We start from the raw sequence: 17,316 nt of genomic DNA, 5'->3' as shown, positions 1-17,316 counted from the left end.
AGAAGTACTTTCGAAGCCGCTTTTTCTGAGTTCAAAATACGCACACTTTGCTTCAAAATTGTCCCGGAGATCGCGTGGCCAAAACGTCACGTGATTTTACCTTGTGACGTAAAGTTGTGGACACGCTTCGAAACCAACATGGAGGACAGTGTGGAGAAAGAAACAGCAAGAGAAAAGAAAAAAAAACGAGGCGGACGATACTGCTGTGCTGGAGGGCCAAATCTTACCAGCTGTAAGAACAACACGCACACTGATGGAATCAGTATGCATCAGTTTCCAAAGGATCCTACAATTCGGAGAAAATGGGTCAAGTTCGTCCAAAGACATCGTGCAGATTTCGACGAGTCCCGCGCGACAAATTACACATCATTGTGTTCTGCTCATTTCGATGAGGACTGTTTTGTGCGAAAGATCTCTCTTGACCTTGGGGAGGCTTCTAACATGTATAGATTCTTAACAAGAGGATCTGTCCCCACACGAGATTCAGTAATACCCCAAAGTTCAGAGGTTCTGATGATCACGGAGCGAAGAAAACGCCAAGTAAGTGTCAGTAAATTTAATTCAGTCCGAGTGTTTGCTGCGGCTAATTTTGATGTTTTTCGGTCATCTAATGGAAAACGTTTTGTCAAAGACATGGGTTTTGTTAATAGTATCTCGTTTTATTTGATAATGGTAACCAGCTAGGTTTTTTCCACCGCATATAATACAAGCTTACATGGATTTGAATGTTCGAATTCCTTTGCCAGCACACGTGGTTATGCATGCATAAAATACACGAACATGCATAAAATTTATAAGTTGCGTGTTCCTGCCTTGAAGTTTAGCTAAAACGAGATGCATTTGCTGAAAGTAAAGCTAGGTCTTCTAAGCGCCAGAAGAAGAACAATTCTCCTTCCATCACCAGCACGGTTACTACAGGAACATTCACCAGCTCTGCCTCAACCACCTCCACCAGCACCTGCACCAGCACAGTTGTTAATCGTACCTGTCCTACCATCAGCACAACACCCACCTCAACCCGTTCAGATTCAATCAGTGTGTCAGTTTGCATGCCCCTTCCAACTCTTTCAGATGTTGATTTTCAGAGCCCTGCAAGTGATACTGCTTCAACTAGTTCCACACATCCATTTTCAACTCCTGCCAGTAGCAGAGCCAATTGCCAGAAATGTATCTCCAAGTCTCAAAAATTGAGGGATGCAAAAAAGAGCATTCGGGGTTTACGTCGAAAAGTTGCAGAATTGAAGCAGACCATTAAAGAACTGCAAACAGTGAGTATAAACAGACAATTTATTTGTTACATGTTGTTTTGTTTCATGTTTGACTTTTTTTTTAGTTTTGCCATGTCCATGTTTATGAGCTACCACGAAACTATTTTTTATATCTCACTGTAACGTTTATCCTGTATTTTAACAAGCGGAATGATGGCATTGTATTTATTGCTTCATTTGTGTATATTAGTTAGCACTGACTTGCAATTTCTTGTTTCCCATCTCTCTCTGTAATGTTTTTTTTTTTAATTTGTTTTTTGGAATTACAGTTGAATCTTGATTTCCTTAAACCTCTATTTCTAATTCCTGATAACTCAAAACAAAAGCTGCCACCTTTCAGTAAGATAACACAGCACCTTTTAGCGTCAATTTCTCAAATGCCTTAATCCCTTCAATCAATTATTTCGTCGGTGGTTTAAAAAAATTTCACAATATGTTGTGATTGTCTTGTTTACTGGGATTTACTTACATTTTAGAAAGTAATTGAAACTGAAGGCGAGACTGAAGTTGACACTGAAGACAAGCTACATGAAGATGAAACTATCCCACCAGAGGAATCAGATACTTTACCTGATAGTGATAACAGCGAAGAAGAACCAGAAAACCAGGAGGAGGATTGGACGTATGCTTCCATGGAAGAGAGTGCTACTGAAAGCGAGTGTAATGATGACTCAGAGGCACAGTCAACAGATGACGTGAGGTAAGATTGTTACTGGATATACCCATACGGTAAATGGTCCATTTAGGGCCCGGGTGCTCATTTCATTTTAGGTGAGAGGGGGATGCTAATTCAAAGGGGAGCGCTTACTTGGTTCATCAATGTTTGGCCTCAAAATGACAATATCTTTATTGCTAGTAATGCCGAACTAAAATGTTATGGCAAAAGTGAAATGGGATTACAAGGAACTTAATAAAGTGAAGCACCTATGTGCTCACATATTTCTGTTGAGGAATTGAGAAGCAAGCCTGGTATGACTGTGAAGAACATTAATTTTGTACTAGTACAAATGTCACATTCATTAAAAGTACCATACACGTATAGTATATTTTTTGGGGGGAGGGGGGGTGCTTTTTCCAAATTTTAAGGAGTGCTAATTCGAAGCGGGGGGCTTATTTGAAGCTGGGCACTAATTCGAGCATTAACAGTAGTTAAAAATACCTACTGTTTATTTGCTGTATTCACTATAATAAATTATCTCAGTTAACTGGGAACACCACTGTGCCTGATGCACATATATACATTTGTAGACGTGTTGTAATGTCTTCAATGATCTCTTCTATTTAAGGGTTGATCCCAATACATCGGAGCACAACCAACCAAAGTTTATTGTCTTCTATGGAATGCTCATGAACATCTTCACTTTGTTCTGCTTCAAGTGTAAGGCCTCTGGGCCATCTGTGTCAATGAAGTGCCATGGAACTATGGTCAGTGTGATCCAGCACTGCATGAAATGCAATGATGTGTTTGAGTGGAAATCTCAACCACTTGTAATGGGGAAATATCCAGCAGGAAATGTGCTGCTTAGCTTTGCTGCATTAATGGCAGGTGCCTCTATAATCAAAGTTTTGCTTATGTTTCGTCATATGGGTATTTCTGTATTTTCTGCCAGGACGTATTTCAGACACCAACGACAGTTTATCTTTCCAACCATTCTTTCTTACTGGGAGTCCTATAGAGTCAAACTCGTCAACAATTTGAAAAAGATGAAGGACAAAGTAACTTGGACAGGTGATGGGCGGTTTGACTCTATGGGCCATTCCACCAAATATGGTGCCTACACCATGCTGTGCACAACAATTATGAAAATTGTGCATTTTGAAATTGTGCAGGTAAGGTTACCATGATTATGGAATTTGTTCCCTGGAATTTGGTTCCAATGAAATTTCATTTTTTATGATTCATTGGCCCCCACATTGTTAGCCAAAATGTCAAGGTCTTAAAGGACCCTAGTCAGCCACACCGTTGTTTTTGTTTACGTATGAGAGTTTGGCCATTGTATGTTATTCGAAGCATGTCGAATGGATGGAAATCACTCTGAAACTACTAAAGATAGTTAAACACACTTTCAGGAACACAACTGACCGTAAAGCAATAACATTTCACTTCACCATGCAATATCAATAAGGTGATGGCATCGAAAATGGTGGAGGCTAACTAGGGTCCTTTAAATGTGGAAAAAATGTGTCAGGCCCCCACATTACATCAAAATCTGGATCCCCCACTTTGCTTTATGTTGTTGGCCTACAAAGAGCCAACATATGACATGACATCAAGAACCTTTCTTCAGACTCGCAAACTAGCAGCCTTGAGGGTTTTCATGCCACTCTCAACCACTGGCATCCAAAAATGATTTGCTTTTCCTGGTTGGGAACATTTTGTAGGTAAGGTAAAGTAATTACCTCCTTGGAATGGAGCGAAGATGATGACTGAGAGAGTGAAGCAAATAAAACATAAAAAGCCATAGATTGTTGTGATCATGGTTTACATATATCTTTTACAGCTTAACAATTGATGGTAGTTTTAATCGCATTCTGGAAGGAACCCTCACCTCCTTCCAGTGTGGCCGGGTTTGATTTTGGACTGTGAATTGAGTCTGTTACTGCTTGTCACCTTGAACCAACTGCTTTCCTCTCTATGGGACTATTTACATTAGTCACCCATTATATATATATATATAATATAATATATCTCTAAATTTTTTTTTGGGGGGGGGGGAAATCATTGTTTTTCTGGCCCATTTTCCCTGGGATTCAATGCTTTTCCCCAAGCTGAACAGAAAAACCTTACCATGCAGCATCATTTCTGTTTACAGACATATTTTAGCAAGCCTCCACTTTAATGAGAATGTAAACAGAGAGAAACAGACAAACAAGAATGGTGACAAATATTACAAAGTTTCTTACCCCAAGTTCAAACTTGTCCACCAACCTATGGTATGAATCTGCACTATTTAAACTCCATGTCTAAGCCTCATGTTACTGTAAATAGATACCAGATAGGTTTCAAACCATGAGATCCAGGGCGCCCAGCACAATACTTGTATGAAAAAAGTAAGTTAAACTGGTCGCCCAAGGACAAAACTTAGTCGCCTGAGGCACCTGGGGCACCCTTAGTGCACAGCCCTGCGCTTGGCCCATAATTATGTAGAATTACTGTTGACCTTATCTAAGCTTCACATGTTATTCAAGAAACTCTTGACTCAGTATTGTCTTCCACTGGCTGAGAAACGAATGAAGCGGAAAACGTTTTTCTCACACACATCTGGGAGTCGGGTGCTAGTGTGTGCGGGGGGTCTAGCTCATATGATGTGTTGTAGCTTTCAGTTTTCTTGTTGCCGTTCTTTGAGCCTGACCTAGTTGCGTGTTTCGGCTTGGCATGGCTACCAGTTGTGTGTGAGAAATGTATTTACTTTGTTTTTGTATATGATAATGCTTCATAATTTGAAAAAAAAATTTCCACCAAGGATAAACTTGAACCACAACACCTATAAATTGAAGGGCTGGATGCAAAAACCTAGTAAGTGACAATTTCGGTCGATTTTCAGTTTTACTTAAAACTAGCCCAAATTTTGCAAGTTGACTGGAGATGAACTTAAGAACATTGCCCTGGTATTTTTTTTACCGATATGAGCTTTATTTATTATTTTATCCCTTGGTACTGTATGATATGGGCTGTAAAGGTATGTGCGTTCCCAAATGGTATGGTTTTCCAGCTGTTTTCATTTTGCTGCCATTTGGCAACTAATAGCTGGTATCAGGTCATAAACAAATTTCTTGGGAGTACCTCCCCAGGGGGGGATTGGCACACTAATACAATTTTTGATACCATTTCAGAATATGGAGATGAGTTAAAGAACTTAATGTTCAACTTGCCCAAGAATACACTGAAGGAGACATTTGACAGATATTCAGCAAAAGCCCCTGATTCCCTAACATCACAATTTCCTAATAGAGCAAGTAAAGACGAGGCAGTGACATCCCACAGGGAAAGGCAGATTATAAGCACTAAACTTTTTCCATCAGGTAAATTCCATCCTCTTGTTTATTGATAAGGTTTACATCAATATCTACAGCTAATTTGTTATCTTACCGACACTGGTTTCTCTCGTCATTTTTAATTGAGGTTGTGTTGTTTTGTAATGTTGTAAGATATTTGACATTTTCCATCAAAGTATTAATTATGATAGAAGTGAAACATAAATGAAAATATTCAAATTCATCAAATAAGTTTGATTTTTACTTTTGTAAGTTGATGTTGAACTGTTATTTTCTATTTTTGCAGCTGAGGAGCAGGATACATTATTAAAGAGAACGAAGCAGTCACAACCAGCTTCTCGTTCCAAGGCTCCTTCTTCCACACGAGCTAGTAGAAACTCCAAACGTCCTGCACGAGGTCTTTCAAAAGGAAAACGCCATTGAACAAATGCCAAATGTGTTTGTCAAAGTTGCCTTTTTTGAACAGTGGAACTTGCTCATATATGTTATTGTTGGCGACAAAAGCTTTAGTAATAACAGTTTTATGTTGGACTGAAAATTCTACCAATGTACCTGTTTTGAATTGTTCTTTTTTTTTCGCCACACAAACAAAAGTTGAATTATAAATAAACAACATAAATCAATATACAAGATGTAAAGCTCAAAGGAAAGTTATGAGTTCTATCCAAACCTAGAGAAAATCAGGACAAACAGGAAATAAACTGCAATGTAGTGCTTTTTTTTATTAAAAGTAAACTGACCTCTATTTACATCACCATATTATATTTTTTGTCTCAAACTTAAACAACTTGCCTTTGTTGAAGAAAACGAATTGAATTATGGGTTGCCCTTTGAGCAAAGTGAACCTTTTAGCTTCTAGTGGCAAGAGCGAGAAAGATAGTACAAAGTAGGTTAAAACAGAAACAAAGATGGTTAAAGTAACAAAACAATAGTTCCATAAAATATCCATACAACCCCATGGAATGGATTTTATACGAGTACTCCACCCCACTCAATTAAACTCCATACATTACTTTAAAGTTTGTGGTCTTTGATAACCACCCACCCCCTAGGAATTTCTAATTCCCTTCCATGGGGGGGTGGGGGGTGGGGGGGCTATGAATATTTTTTGGAACTACGTAATAAATATTTGGGTGAAGTGCTTCAAAAAAAAATTGCAATCTCTTCAGTGTGAGCCATGCACAAAAGCTACAGATGTACGTCTATATCAGTACCATACAATTATCAGTCAATCATGGGTATGACTATCGTAAACAATGACTTGAAATTATTTTACTATTTAGAACAATGATTTTTTGATATTTTCCAGTCTATTCTCTTTGTTGTGCAGTAGCATACCCTCGTACATTGTGTGATGAATACTTTGTCCTCAGACTATTATAAACACAAGCGGGTAAGGGCCTGGTGTTGTCCCACCCCATGTATCCGAACATCCACCTCACCACCCATCTGTAGGCAACACTTCTTATGAACCTATCGATAAAAGTGAAGTACAATTAATATGGTGAGGCGAAAAATCCTGTAGGGAGGGAGCAAAACAACGGACAGGCCCAAGCTACTGGCTTTGCTGCAGTGAAGATACATATATTGCTTAGATTATTCACGGAAAAAAATCATTAAAGTGTCAGTGTATTCATCACTGCTGTTACACTGCACTGTTACAAATACGCAAAAAATATCATAGAAGAAAAAAAACCATTAACACCAAGAAAACATACTCGTTTTCAGTCACTCCAGTTCGTCGTCTGTAGCCTCTTCCATTTTTATCCCGCAATAAGGGAGCAACTTGTAGTAGGACTGTTCTGTTGGTGAGGGCCTCGAAGTCCTCGTGCTGGGTGACACAATTGAGTCTTTCAATTGAACCATCAAATGTTAGTTTTCTCAATGCAGGGAGAACTTCGCGACAGCAACGAAACTCCAGAGCACCTTCTAGTTGTTGGTCACTGCATTGTTGACATTGGCACCTACAACAAGACGATGCTTTATTCATTATCAACAGAAGCACGCTCGTGATATTTAAAAACCTTCACTTACCATTCACGAACTGTTATTTGCCCCTCGAATCAGCTTTCCAAAACTGCTGGAGTTAATCCGTCCGCATCTGCTTCTTCCTCGTCTTCTTCACTGTCGCCATCATCACTCGCAAGAGATTCTTCCTCGTACGGTTCAGCAACATAGCCGATCGATTTTCCATTGAATCCCCTCGGTCAGAGCTCTCAGAAGGTTCGGAAGTGATACTTTCTTCAGAATCGTTCGACATTTTTACCAAAAAAATTGTCCAAAGTCGAGAAGAACGCGAGAACAACACTACTTTTTGACAAGTTGCCTGTAATTTCCTCATGAATTCCTCACGTGGACGAATCTTCGTGTCCACAACATTACGTCACGACGCATAAACTAGGTCCCAGATTCCGGTTTGCAATTTCTTTTTATTCGTTTTTAAATTCAAAGTATTTTTCCTGTTTGTGGTTGCAGCTTTTAAGAAGCTGATACCTACTTTGTCACATCGTCCACCGAAAGTAAGTCCAATTTTCGTGATGTTCGGATTGCCGAAAGTTACTCCTGATTACATGCGACGCGTTTAGTGATGGGCATTCCTCAGTCTTTCCTTATGGTCCTAGCAAGGCAAGGAGTGTCCATTGCCCTGGTTTGTTGCCTAGTTTGTTGACTATCGTTTGTAGGATTTTGTACAGTTGTTGGTTTTGTATCAGTTTTCAGTCGTCACAGCTATGCTTTGCGACTTGCTTTTGAGCCGGATTTGACATTGAATTTTTTTCGTATATGATTCTGCGTTATTTTGAAATGCTAACCAGACAAAATCTCGAGCTTTATATCGGTCATTTGGTATTGAAAATTAACTTGGTTTTGCTTTGAAAGCTATTCAAAACATGCAATAAATGAAACACAAATTCGATGAAACTACATGCACTTTTCAAAGTGGCAATTTTTTTATGTTGAGAGTCTGTACCATTCTAGTTTCAGCACTCCCTTTGCGAGGGCCTTCTTGTTATATCATTGTACACTTATCATCACTTTACCAATTTGTTGTTCCTCCTTTCAGCTTCGATCTGTTCTTGAAGATCTTCATTTTTAAATTCTGTAAAAAGAATATTTGACTAAAAGAACTGTAAGAAGTGACGTTCCTCGGACAACTTACAAGCTTTCGTCTCTCATTTCTCCACTTTCCACTGTATTTCTCTTCTTCTGCGGTTACAGTGGCATCCTAAGCAGAAGCAAACATCAAGTGCAGGCCATAGAGAAAAACTCGTAAATCCTGTGCATTGTCACTGAAAGCTCCAGTGTTGCTATTGAAGAGTAATTACCGTTGTGGGTTTTATCAAGTCTGTTATTTTCTTCTGGCCTGTCTCCAAATCCTTAAGGGACGTCAATACTTCCTCCTCTGCCGTTTTTGCTGTTGGCCACTTGAAGAAGTGTTTATTGAGATTGTGGGCTTGCTCCAACCTTAAAACCAATTGCCAACTTTCTCTTGAAAATCTAGCCACATATCTTTCTTTTCTGAAGTCCTTTGGCGAACAAAGAAACAAAACTATAGAAAAAAATGGCTGTTTTTGGAAACTAAGAATGTGAAACACTAGGTACACTTGCGTTGTTTTTGTTCATATTTTTTGTGCGCTGCAAATACTCATGCAGCTCTGTGTCCAAGCGCTTGTTGACGCCTACTTCAGGCACTTCAGACGATTCTTGTGGCACTTTCATATGGCCCTAAACAAAGGCTCTTATTAATCTCGCCAAATCCATAAAGCTGTCAGTAAACAAAGAGTTTGCGGCGGAATGTGAGTCGGCCTCTGCTCTCTTGGGCGCTATGTCGCAAAACAGAGAGCTATAGAGTTCAGACATTTCAAAAACTGCTTTTAGAAGAACTGAAACAGACAGACTGTGTAGCAGGCCTGGCTGGCTGAAAATGGGTACGGGATCTTACCCCTTACCCTCTTTTTGATTGGTTGCCTAGTTACCTAGATCTAAGACGCACAAGCATTAGTCTTACGTCATTCCAAAAACATCGCCGGAGTCGTCATCATTCTTGCAAAATATTCACCCCTCCTTTCGCTTTAAGAATTCCTGCGCAAACCTGTTCTCACTGCAAACGTGGGCGTATTTCCTTGCGCAACCTTTCATCCGCCTTCTTGACCTCTTGCTTTGACCCTCTGATGATAACGGATTATTTCGCATCACCCTTGGGTACATGGGTCATTACTGCAATAGGCTTAGACACATTATGCCTGCATAAGTTTGGTAATGCTAAAGTTAAAACATCAAGCACAATGCACGTTTTGTAATGCTACAAAATTTATCTTTCATTGATTTCGATGAAACGTCTGTTAGAGAAATGTCTCTTCACGACAATATCGATTGCTAACCCAATAGATAGATGGCAATTGAAATATGTTCCAGAGAGGGATCTAAGAATCAAATTCCTTTAGTGCTGTTTAGAGCTTGTTGTTGTTGCTTCTTGCATTTTACTAGGTAGATAAAAGCGTTGCGTTGTTAACCCATGGAGGTACCTGGTCTGTGCAGGAGCAGGAAAAGGGCTAAAATTTGAGCATAATGCGCAGACACCAGCATAATGTTTGGCTACGATTTTTAGGGTGACGGGCTGCTCAATTTTGGCATAACAAGTCTAAAAAAACATGAAAGGCTTATCAGGGATCTTGGAAACAGACATTTAGTTTCCTTCGTATTACCCCATAAGGCGCAAACAATTTATTTTCAACGGTAGGATATTGCCTTTCGTTTGTTTTTGCTCAGCGAACAAAGAAACTTTCTATACACATATACAGTTTTCAAAAATAATCTGCTAGAAAGCAGCGATTTTCTAAAGATAAGCAACACTTTGGATGCGATCACTTTATTCTGTAACAAGCTAGCATAATAGATTTTTAAAAGACGTCTTGTGCACATACACTATAGTGAATCAACAATCCTGTCTATGTTTGCCGAAAAAGAGGAGTCCGTGGCTGAGTCCATATCTTCATCAGAAGAAAACGAACATTGCATGTTCCTCTTCTGAAACTTTCGTATTTTCCCTTACATTTGTTAATTGTGGGGACACATAATCATCCTTTTTTTTTTTTCACCCTGCCTTTTGCCCTCCTCTGGTTTTGATCATTGGTGGAAAGAGACTAAGTCGGAATCTGAGCCTTCCTTTTGCGATCCCTTTCTTCTTTCAGATACTTTTCTTTGCCCTCTAGCTTTTTCCTGAATCTGCAGGCGTGCTAAATTTCTTTTCTTTGTTGTGCGGGTTGTTTTTAACGCCTTCCCTTTCTTTCTTCCTCTTTCGATACACTCTTGATTTTAGCGCGTGTTTTAGGTGTCATTTGCCATGAAGCAGGGAACAATACATACATACATACATACATACACGTTTATAGTTGAAATGGTGTAACCTGGTATGACTGTTATATCATTTCGTGACATTTGGAAATAATGTCTGTTACGATGTTTGTTACTTGCTGCAGTTGTTGGTTGTTATAGTGAAAGATTTCAATCTGGTGAATCTTGGGGATTGTTCATAAAGTAACACAACAAGTTTCTGTTTCATTGAAAGTTGCTCCCAATGCTTTCGTCAGGGAAACAAACAACTGCACAGAGACAGAAGCACATGAAATGAGATACTTGACAATGCTTCATCAATGGAGTTGGGGCTGGTTTTACCAACTTTATCAATAAGACGTTAAGTAGGGAGGAGAAAAAAGCATGTTGAAATTGAAGTGACTTAATACCATTAAGGTGTGGTAAGTGGATAACAATGATGAGCCTGGAGAGTAGTAACGTCAAAACTTTATTGAGCACGTATATTTACAACCCTCAATCATGATTTATGCCCTTCATTCTGTCACGTTCACGGTCTTTCATTCCCTTTCCATTGCCTTTGCTTTATGGGTCTGTCAAGAATCAAATAAAACATTTAGTGGATTTCTGATGAAACGAAAAAATTATTTTTTAGTGGGCTTATGGCTTCTGACATGCCAAGACACAAGGAAGATAATGGAAAGTTACCTGTGGTACTAGAAGGCGTTTCTGAGTTTGTCTTGTTGCCAATTATGGTATCTGTATTGGCTGGCTGTCTTATAAAATGTACTGCTATGACCATGTTGTCCCTTACAAGTTGATAGATAACATCAAAGTAAGTCCAAATGGCCGAAAATAAAATTTGGGGGGAAAAATTACTGAATCATTACTTTCCATCTGGTAAGGTAATCCATCTGTGGTCTGGCCTAAATGTAGGTACAAAATAGAAAAGATTTAGTACATTGATGATACAAATTACTAAGAATAGAGCATTAGCTTAAAAGTAACGCATTTCATAAAAATAACTCCCCTCTCCCTTCCCCTTCCCCTTCCCCTTCTCCTTCTCCACAAGGGCGTGAGATATTATGCGATCATGTAGGAGCATAAATACACATTCAAGAGAATTCTACTTACAGCATCTAGTTGGGCCAAGCACCCTTCCAGATAGGCCCCCATTTCTTCCAAGAAGGAAGCCACTTGGTCGCCTGAGAATGTAAGCTGCATCATGATAAGAATTCATGAACACCAAAAGAAACAAATGCTTCATGTTTGAATGCCGATGAAAAATAGTTCTTTGATCACTGCCGGATATTTGTGTGGAAAAGTAACCTGCCTTACGGATATAAACTGATCCGACATTATTCCTCTTGGAAAACTGGATGGTAACTTCGAATCAGATTCCTGAAACTTGATACTCAACAGTGTGGTTCCAGGTAACTCTTCTCGGTAACGGAGGTTTATTACCAATTTACCACACCACTAAATTGTTGCCCCTCTGAACTCAAGTCTCATTAGGATCACCAAATGAGTATCTTGTTACAATCAATAAGCAATCATCAGTATTTGGGGTCCAATTTTATTTTCAGTGAAGAAAATGATACGCCAATCTAATTGGGTTAACGTGTAAGTGCATTAATTAAACTACTAGCTGAAAATGCAACCCACGGGGATGATAAACCAAGCCAAACCAAAATACAATACTCCTTTGGAAAGCTCTTCAAAGATCTGAGATACTCTTTCAAAATGTTTTTTGGTGAAATTTTCTCGCTGATTGGCCAGAAATGAACAAATGTATGTGATGGAAAGGATTGTTCACTGTCTTATGACAACCTTAATAGTGTATTCAATTTCAGTAACCCTTTTCAGAAACAGAGAATAATTATATTCTCCTTAATTCACCGAATGTACCCATTCTTTTTTGCACTTAACCCTGAATACAGATTAGCATTACAAAAATTATGCATTGTAATTAAAATTAGACCCTCCGTGCGTAAAATGTGACGAATGGCGGTGCTACGCTAAAACCCTTGCAGGGCTTTCAGCGATGCTTTCTAACGACTGTGAATTGAAACCATGGAAATGAGGGGGGTTTGTTATTTTTTTTCCGAGTTTAGTGGTTCATAGCCACTTCAATCTATCCAATATCCGAGGTTCTTTGTCTTCTTTGTCTACCTTTTCTTGATTAAGCCTGGCTTCGAATTTGAGGGAATCCAATTCAATGCCTGCAAATGTGAGTACTGACGAAGGGCCCTGTGTTAAATTGATGTAAAATTTCCAAAGGGCGGCTATACGTAGACAAAGAAGTGGCACTGAGGCTAGCTTCCAGCAAGCGTCTTAGTGTGTCTCCCAATTATCCGGCCTCAAATGTTCAGGTAGGGGAGTCGGGACCCGATCCATCCTGTGATACAAGCCCTTAGCACCAATTTCCTAATCAATGAAAGCAACTATGAGTCTTGTGAGTAGAATCCTTTCTGTTTTGTGAGATTGTTGCATAAAAAATTCTTTGCAAACTTAGTAGCTTCGATAATAGCGAAATGCTTGCTCTGCGTCAAATATGATGTCCTTCCTGTTGCGCTTGCGCAAAACGTTTCGTTCTTCAAGCAGAGAGACTGGCAAGGAATTTGTAATTAGGCCCCTCTTATCTTTCAAGCATTTTGTGAGAACGATTTTTTTTTTCAACTAATGACATGCTCGAGAGTGAAAGCGAGGTTGTACTGTTCATTTAACAGCTTACTAACACTGTGGGACATTTTGTGCAAACTAACTCATTAAGTTGTTCCCACATGTAAAGATGAGTGGCAAGAAAGCCATCCTTTATCGCATTCATTACTAGTGTGGTATTTTCTGAGTAGAATCCTTTCTGTTTCATGATTTTGTTGCATAAAATGTTTTTTGCAAACTCAGCAGCGTCTTTTCCGTCATGTCCATCCAAAACGACAAAACTTTTCCTCTGCGTCCAATATGACATTCTCCCTGGTGTGCTTGCCAATTAGAAGAGAAACTTATCTCAAAACGTTTCGTTGTTCTTAACATTTTGTTGTTGAAGCAGAACTGCTTGCAAGGAATTTGTAATTAGCCCCCTGTTGTGTTTCAAATATTTTGTCAGAACGAATTTTCTTTTCAACCAATGACATGCTCGAGACTGAAAGTGCAGATGTACCATTCACCTAAGAGCTTACCAACACTGGAACATTTTGTGTAAACTACTTCACTAAGTTGCTCCCATATGTCAAGAAGCGTGGCAAGAGAGCCATCCTTTATCTTATTCATTACTAGTGTGGTATTTTCTGATTAGAATCCTCTCTGTGTCGTAATGTTGTTGCATAAAAAAATCTTTGCAAACTCAGCCGCAACTTTTCTGCCGTGTCCGTCGAAAACGGCGAAAGGTTTCGTCTGCGTCAAATATGAGGGTCTCCCTGGTGTGCTTGCCCATTAAAAGAAAAACTTATCTCAAAACGTTTCGTTGTTCTTAACATTTTGTTGTTGAAGCAGAACTGCTTGGAAGGAATTTGTAATTAGACCCCGGTTGTGTTTCAAATATTTTGTCAGAGGGAGTTTTCTTTTGATCCAATGACATGCTCGAGAGTGAAAGCGAGGTTGTACTTTTCATTTAACAGCTTACTAACACTGTGGGACATTTTGTGCAAACTAACTTACCAAGTTGTTCCCACATGTAAAGATGCGTGGCAAGAAAGCCATCCTTTATCGCATTCATTACTAGTGTGGTATTTTCTGAGTAGAATCCTTTCTGTTTCATGATTTTGTTGGATAAAATGTTTTTTTGCAAACTCAGCAGCGTCTTTTCCGCCATGTCCGTCGAAAACGACAAAACTTTTCCTCTGCGTCAAATATGACATTCTCCCTGGTGTGCTTGCCGATTAAAAGAGAAACTTATCTGAAAACGTTTTGTTCTTAAAGCAGAACTGCTTCCAAGGAATTTGTAATTAGCCCCCTCTTGTGTTTCAAATATTTTGTCAGGAGTTTCTTTTGAACCAATGACATGCTCGAGAGTGAAAGCGAGGTTGTACTGTTCATTTAACAGCTTACTAACACTGTGGAACATTTTGTGCAAAGTAACTCACCAAGTTGTTCCCACATGTAAAGATGAGTGGCAAGAAAGCCATTCTTTATCGCATTCATTACTAGTGTGGTATTTTCTGAGTAGAATCCTTTCTGTTTCGTGATTTTGTTGCATAAAATTTTTTTTGCAAACTCAGCAGCATCTTTTCCGTCATGTCCATCGAAAACGACAAAACTTTCCTCTGCGTCAAATATGACATTCTCCCTGGTGTGCTTGCCGATTAGAAGAGAAACTTATCTCAAAACGTTCTGTTGTTCTTAACATTTTGTTGTTGTAGCAGAACTGCTTGCAAGGAATTTGTATTTAGACCCCTGTTGTGTTTCAAATATTTTGTGAGAACGAATTTTCTTTTCAACCAATGACATGCTCGAGACTGAAAGTGAAGATGTACCATTCACCTAAGAGCTTACTAACACTGGAACATTTTGTGTAAACTACCTCACTAAGTTGCTCCCATATGTCAAGAAGCGTGGCAAGAGAGCCATCCTTTATCTTATTCATTACTAGTGTGGTATTTTCTAAGTAGAATCCTATCTGTGTCGTGATGTTGTTGCATAAAAAAATCTTTGCAAACTCAGCAGCAACTTTTCTGCCGTGTCTGTCGAAAACAGCGAAACGTTTCGTCTGCGTCAAATATGAGGGTCTCCCTGGTGTGCTTGCCCATTAAAAGAGAAACTTATCTCAAAACGTTTCGTTGTTCTTAACATTTTGTTGTTGAAGCAGAACTGCTTGGAAGGAATTTGTAATTAGCCCCCTGTTGTGTTTCAAATATTTTGTCAGAAGGAGTTTTCTTTTGAACCAATGACATGCTCGAGAGTGAAAGCGAGGCTCGAGAGTGAAAGCGAGGTTGTACTTTTCATTTAACAGCTTACTAACACTGTGGAACATTTTGTGCAAACTAACTCACCAACTTGTTCCCACATGTAAAGATGAGTGGTAAGAAAGCCATCCTTTATCGCATTCATTACTAGTGTGGTATTTTCTGAGTAGAATCCTCTCTGTTTCGTGATTTTGTTGCATAAAATTTTTTTTGCAAACTCAGCAGTGTCTTTTCCACCATGTCCATCGAAAACGACAAAACTTTTCCTCACCGTCAAATATGACATTCTCCCTGGTGTGCTTGCCGATTAAAAGAGAAACTTATCTCAAAACGTTTCGTTGTTCTTAACATTTGGTTGTTGTAGCAGAACTGCCTGCAAGGAATTTGTAATTAGCCCCCTGTTGTGTTTCAAATATTTTGTGAGAACGAATTTTCTTTTCAACCAATGACATGCTCGAGACTGAGAGTGAAGATGTGCCATTTACCTAAGAGCTTACTAGCACTGGAACATTTTGTGTAAACTAACTCACCAAGTTGCTCCCACATGTCAAGAAGCGTAGCAAGAGAGCTATCCTTTATCTTATTCATTACTAGTGTGGTATTTTCTGAGTAGAATCCTATGTGTGTCGTGATGTTGTTGCATAAAAAAATCTTTGCAAACAGTGGTAGGTTGTGAATATAAATAATTGTTTTCAGTTGAGTTACAGTACATGATTTTTCCAGTAAGCTGTAGCTGATACTTCATGAAATTGTGTTTAGTCGTGTTCTGAGAAATTAGCTGCCTGGAAATACACATCAGTGTAACACTTACTAACACATTCACAAGGGGGTTAATAAAAACATCTCATCAAGTCTTAGACAGTGTCATCAAAAACAGAATCATAATCAGAGTCACCATCTGAGCTTTCAGGCTGGGGTAGGTTCATTGCCTTCAAAGCTGCATTTACCTCTTCCTCTAGGATGCGAATTTGATGAGCTTCAATGTCTTCATCCTCTCATGTGTTTAGCTGCAGGATAGGTGTGGAGGGAGGATCGAAATCAGCTTGCACTGAAGCATCAGAAAATGTGACTCTCCCAGCTTCTTTTCATTTGGCGATTTTTCTTCTTGGCTTGATTCTTGTCCACTCTTTGACAGTGGCTTGAATTAGTTGGTCAGATTCCTTCACTGCAGGTCCATTGAATGTGATGTGTAGCAAAGCACCGAGCATGTCATTCTTTAATCTACTTCTCATTCGTGTCTTAATCCTCTTAACTGCTGACGCCCCTCTCTCCGGCCAAGCATTGCTCACTGGAAGGGAAAGACACAGCTCTGCCAGATACAACAAACCAGGTACAAAGTGCTGATATCTGGCACGCATGGACAACATCTTTTCAAGAGTCCATTCTGTAGGGGACCTTGTAACCAGGGCTTTCTTTGGTTGGGGATTCAAAACTTCGGAAGGTATTTGCTCTTTCATTTGCAGAAGATTGTACTTGAATTTCTGCCATTCGCACAACAGTTCTTCTTTCATTTCTGCTTTGCTGTGGTGACCATTATAGAAATAATCTGCCAATGTTTTGATGTCATTACCACCATACTCCTTGAAGGCCGGGTCTGATCTTGCAGGAACGGCTGTGGGGTCAAATATTTAAAAGGCTGTTAGAACAGGAAGACTGTTTTCAAAGCGACTATCAATGTTCTCTTTCAGTGCTGTTACATACTTCTGAGTGAGAGATGTCAAACTCTGCTCATGGAATTCAGCAAGTATCGGAAGGTCACATTTTGAAAGTCTGCCTCTTCACTGAGATCTTTCTTCAAATCCTGCAGGGGCTTGTTTGTTGAGGCTATGGTCTGTACGGTT

This window comes from Montipora capricornis, unplaced genomic scaffold (genome assembly GCF_036669925.1).
Source record: "Montipora capricornis isolate CH-2021 unplaced genomic scaffold, ASM3666992v2 scaffold_472, whole genome shotgun sequence".
NCBI classification, from domain to species: domain Eukaryota; kingdom Metazoa; phylum Cnidaria; class Anthozoa; order Scleractinia; family Acroporidae; genus Montipora; species Montipora capricornis.
The sequence above is the reverse complement of the archived record's forward strand: the minus strand, read 5'-3'. Positions refer to the sequence as shown.